The following is a 5,264-nucleotide window of genomic DNA, read 5'->3' on the forward strand; positions in this document are numbered from 1 at the left end:
CAAGAAAACAGCAGAATTCTGCACGAAATCGTCAAAATTCTTAGAGAAAACCGCATATTTCGATGCAAAACGACGATTTCTCGCCGATTTTCGTTGTTTTCTAGCTTGAATTCGCAAAGAAGAGCACGAAATTTACAAAATCATTACTTTTTACCAAGATTCAACAGCTGAATTGCAAGAAAACAGCAGAATTCTGCACGAAATCATCAGAATTCTTAGAGAAAACCGCATATTTTGATGCAAAACGACGATTTCTCGCTGATTTTCATTGTTTTCTATCTTGAATTTGCAAAGAAGAGCACGGAATCTACAAAATCATGACTTTTTACCAAGATTCAACGGCTGAATTGCAAGAAAACAGCAGAATTCTGCACGAAATCATCAAAATTCTTACAGAAAACCGCATATTTCGATGCAAATCGACGATTTCTCGCCGATTTTCGTTGTTTTCTGGCTTGAATTCGCAAAGAAGAGCACGAAATCTACAAAATCATGACTTTTTACCAAGATTCAACGGCTGAATTGCAAGAAAACAGCAGAATTCTGCACGAAATCATCAAAATTCTTACAGAAAACCGCATTTTTCGATGCAAAACGACGATTTCTCGCCGATTTTCGTTGTTTTCTGGCTTGAATTCGCAAAGAAGAGCACGAAATCTACTAAATCATGACTTTTTACCAAGATTCAAGGGCTGAATTGCAAGAAAACAGCAGAATTCTGCACGAAATCATCAAAATTCTTACAGAAAACCGCATATTTCGATGCAAAACAACGATTTCTCGCCGATTTTCGTTGTTTTCTGGCTTGAATTCGCAAAGAAGAGCACGAAATCTACAAAATCATCACTTTTTACCAAGATTCTACGGCTGAATTGCAAGAAAACAGCAGAATTCTGCACGAAATCATCAAAATTCTTACAGAAAACCGCATATTTCGATGCAAAACGACGATTTCTCGCCGAGTTTCGTTGTTTTCTGGCTTGAATTTGCAAAGAAGAGCACGAAATCTACAAAATCAAGACTTTTTACCAAGATTCAACGGCTGAATTGCAAGAAAACAGCAGAATTCTGCACGAAATCATCAAAATTCTTAGAGAAAACCGCATATTTCGATGCAAAACAACCATTTCTCGCTGATTTTCGTTGTTTTCTATCTTGAATTTGCAAAGAAGAGCACGAAATCTACAAAATCATGACTTTTTACCAAGATTCAACTGCTGAATTGCAAGAAAACAGCAGAATTCTGCACGAAATCGTCAAAATTCTTAGAGAAAACCGCATATTTCGATGCAAAACGACGATTTCTCGCCGATTTTCGTTGTTTTCTGGCTTGCATTCGCAAAGAAGAGCACGAAATCTACAAAATCATGACTTTTTACCAAGATTCAACGGCTGAATTGCAAGAAAACAGAAGAATTCTGCACGAAATCATCAAAATTCATAGAGAAAACTGCATATTTCGATGCAAAACAACGATTTCTCGCCGATTTTCGTTGTTTTCTATCTTGAATTCGCCAAGAAGAGCACGAAATCTACAAAATCATGACTTTTTACCTAGATTCAACGGCTGAATTGCAAGAAAACAGCAGAATTCTGCACGAAATCATCAAAATTCTTACAGAAAACCGCATATTTCGATGCAAAACAACGATTTCTCGCCGATTATCGTTGTTTTCTATCTTGAATTCGCCAAAAAGAGCACGAAATCTACAAAATCATGACTTTTTACCTAGATTCAACGGCTGAATTGCAAGAAAACAGCAGAATTCTGCACGAAATCATCAAAATTCTTGCAGAAAACCGCATATTTCGATGCAAAACGACGATTTCTCGCCGATTTTCGATGTTTTCTGGCTTGAATTCGCAAAGAAGAGCACGAAATCTACAAAATCATGACTTTTTACCAAGATTCAACGGCTGAATTGCAAGAAAACAGCAGAATTCTGCACGAAATCATCAAAATTCTTACAGAAAACCGCATATTTCGATGCAAAACGACGATTTCTCGCCGATTTTCGTTGTTTTCTGGCATGAATTTGCAAAGAAGAGCACGAAATCTACAAAATCATGACTTTTTACCAAGATTCAACGGCTTAATTGGAAGAAAACAGCAGAATTCTGCACGAAATCATCAAAATTCTTACAGAAAACCGCATATTTCGATGCAAAACGACGATTTCTCGCCGATTTTCGTTGTTTTCTGGCTTGAATTCGCAAAGAAGAGCACTAAATCTACAAAATCATGACTTTTTACCAAGATTCAACGGCTGAATTGTAAGAAAACAGCAGAATTCTGCACGAAATCATCAAAATTCTTACAGAAAACCGCATATTTCGATGCAAAACAACGATTTCTCGCCGATTTTCGTTGTTTTCTGGCTTGAATTCGCAAAGAAGAGCACGAAATCTACAAAATCATCACTTTTTACCAAGATTCTACGGCTGAATTGCAAGAAAACAGCAGAATTCTGCACGAAATCATCAAAATTCTTACAGAAAACCGCATATTTCGATGCAAAACGACGATTTCTCGCCGATTTTCGTTGTTTTCTGGCTTGAATTCGCAAAGAAAAGCACGAAATCTACAAAATCATGACTTTTTACCTAGATTCAACGGCTGAATTGCAAGAAAACAGCAGAATTCTGCACGAAATCATCAAAATTCTTGCAGAAAACCGCATATTTCGATGCAAAACGACGATTTCTCGCCGATTTTCGTTGTTTTCTGGCTTGAATTCGCAAAGAAGAACACGAAATCCACAAAATCATGACTTTTTACCAAGATTCAACGGCTGAATTGCAAGAAAACAGCAGAATTCTGCACGAAATCATCAAAATTCTTACAGAAAACCGCATATTTCGATGCAAAACGACGATTTCTCGCCGATTTTCGTTGTTTTCTATTTTGAATTCGCCAAGAAGAGCACGAAATCTACAAAATCATGACTTTTTACCTAGATTCAACGGCTGAATTGCAAGAAAACAGCAGAATTCTGCACGAAATCATCAAAATTCTTACAGAAAACCGCATATTTCGATGCAAAACAACGATTTCTCGCCGATTTTCGTTGTTTCCTGGCTTGAATTCGCAAAGAAGAGCACGAAATCTACAAAAACATGACTTTTTACCAAGATTCAACGGCTGAATTGCAAGAAAACAGCAGAATTCTGCACGAAATCATCAAAATTCTTGCAGAAAACCGCATATTTCGATGCAAAACGACGATTTCTCGCCGATTTTCGATGTTTTCTGGCTTGAATTCGCAAAGAAGAGCACGAAATCTACAAAATCATGACTTTTTACCAAGATTCAACGGCTGAATTGCAAGAAAACAGCAGAATTCTGCACGAAATCATCAAAATTCTTACAGAAAACCGCATATTTCGATGCAAAACGACGATTTCTCGCCGATTTTCGTTGTTTTCTGGCATGAATTTGCAAAGAAGAGCACGAAATCTACAAAATCATGACTTTTTACCAAGATTCAACGGCTGAATTGCAAGAAAACAGCAGAATTCTGCACGAAATCATCAAAATTCTTAGAGAAAACTGCATATTTCGATGCAAAACAACGATTTCTCGCCGATTTTCGTTGATTTCTATCTTGAATTCGCCAAGAAGAGCACGAAATCTACAAAATCATGACTTTTTACCTAGATTCTACGGCTGAATTGCAAGAAAACAGCAGAACTCTGCACGAAATCATCAAAATTCTTACAGAAAACCGCATATTTCGATGCAAAACAACGATTTCTCGCCGATTTTCGTTGTTTTCTATCTTGAATTCGCCAAGAAGAGCACGAAATCTACAAAATCATGACTTTTTACCTAGATTCAACGGCTGAATTGCAAGAAAACAGCAAAATTCTGCACGAAATCATCAAAATTCTTACAGAAAACCGCATATTTCGATGCAAAACGACGATTTCTCGGCGATTTTCGTTGTTTTCTGGCTTGAATTTGCAAAGAAAAGCACGAAATCTACAAAATCATGACTTTTTACCAAGATTCAACGGCTGAATTGCAAGAAAACAGCAGAATTCTGCACGAAATCATCAAAATTCTTACAGAAAACCGCATATTTCGATGCAAAGCGACGATTTCTCGCCGATTTTCGTTGTTTTCTGGCATGAATTTGCAAAGAAGAGCACGAAATCTACAAAATCATGACTTTTTACCAAGATTCAACGGCTGAATTGCAAGAAAACAGCAGAATTCTGCACGAAATCATCAAAATTCTTACAGAAAACCGCATATTTCGATGCAAAACGACGATTTCTCGCCGATTTTCGTTGTTTTCTGGCATGAATTTGCAAAGAAGAGCACGAAATCTACAAAATCATGACTTTTTACCAAGATTCAACGGCTGAATTGCAAGAAAACAGCAGAATTCTGCACGAAATCATCAAAATTCTTAGAGAAAACTGCATATTTCGATGCAAAACAACGATTTCTCGCCGATTTTCGTTGATTTCTATCTTGAATTCGCCAAGAAGAGCACGAAATCTACAAAATCATGACTTTTTACCTAGATTCTACGGCTGAATTGCAAGAAAACAGCAGAACTCTGCACGAAATCATCAAAATTCTTACAGAAAACCGCATATTTCGATGCAAAACAACGATTTCTCGCCGATTTTCGTTGTTTTCTATCTTGAATTCGCCAAGAAGAGCACGAAATCTACAAAATCATGACTTTTTACCTAGATTCAACGGCTGAATTGCAAGAAAACAGCAAAATTCTGCACGAAATCATCAAAATTCTTACAGAAAACCGCATATTTCGATGCAAAACGACGATTTCTCGGCGATTTTCGTTGTTTTCTGGCTTGAATTCGCAAAGAAAAGCACGAAATCTACAAAATCATGACTTTTTACCAAGATTCAACGGCTGAATTGCAAGAAAACAGCAGAATTCTGCACGAAATCATCAAAATTCTTACAGAAAACCGCATATTTCGATGCAAAGCGACGATTTCTCGCCGATTTTCGTTGTTTTCTGGCATGAATTTGCAAAGAAGAGCACGAAATCTACAAAATCATCACTTTTTACCAAGATTCAACGGCTGAATTGCAAGAGAACAGCAGAATTCTGCACGAAATCATCAAAATTCTTACAGAAAACCGCATATTTCGATGCAAAACGACGATTTCTCGCCGATTTTCGTTGTTTTCTGGCTTGAATTCGCAAAGAAGAGCACGAAATCTACAAAATCATTACTTTTTACCAAGATTCAACGGCTGAATTGCAAGAGAACAGCAG

This window comes from Gnatocerus cornutus, unplaced genomic scaffold (genome assembly GCF_029298725.1).
Source record: "Gnatocerus cornutus isolate USDA-ARS CGAHR unplaced genomic scaffold, icGnaCorn1.1 ctg00000026.1, whole genome shotgun sequence".
NCBI lineage: Eukaryota > Metazoa > Arthropoda > Insecta > Coleoptera > Tenebrionidae > Gnatocerus > Gnatocerus cornutus.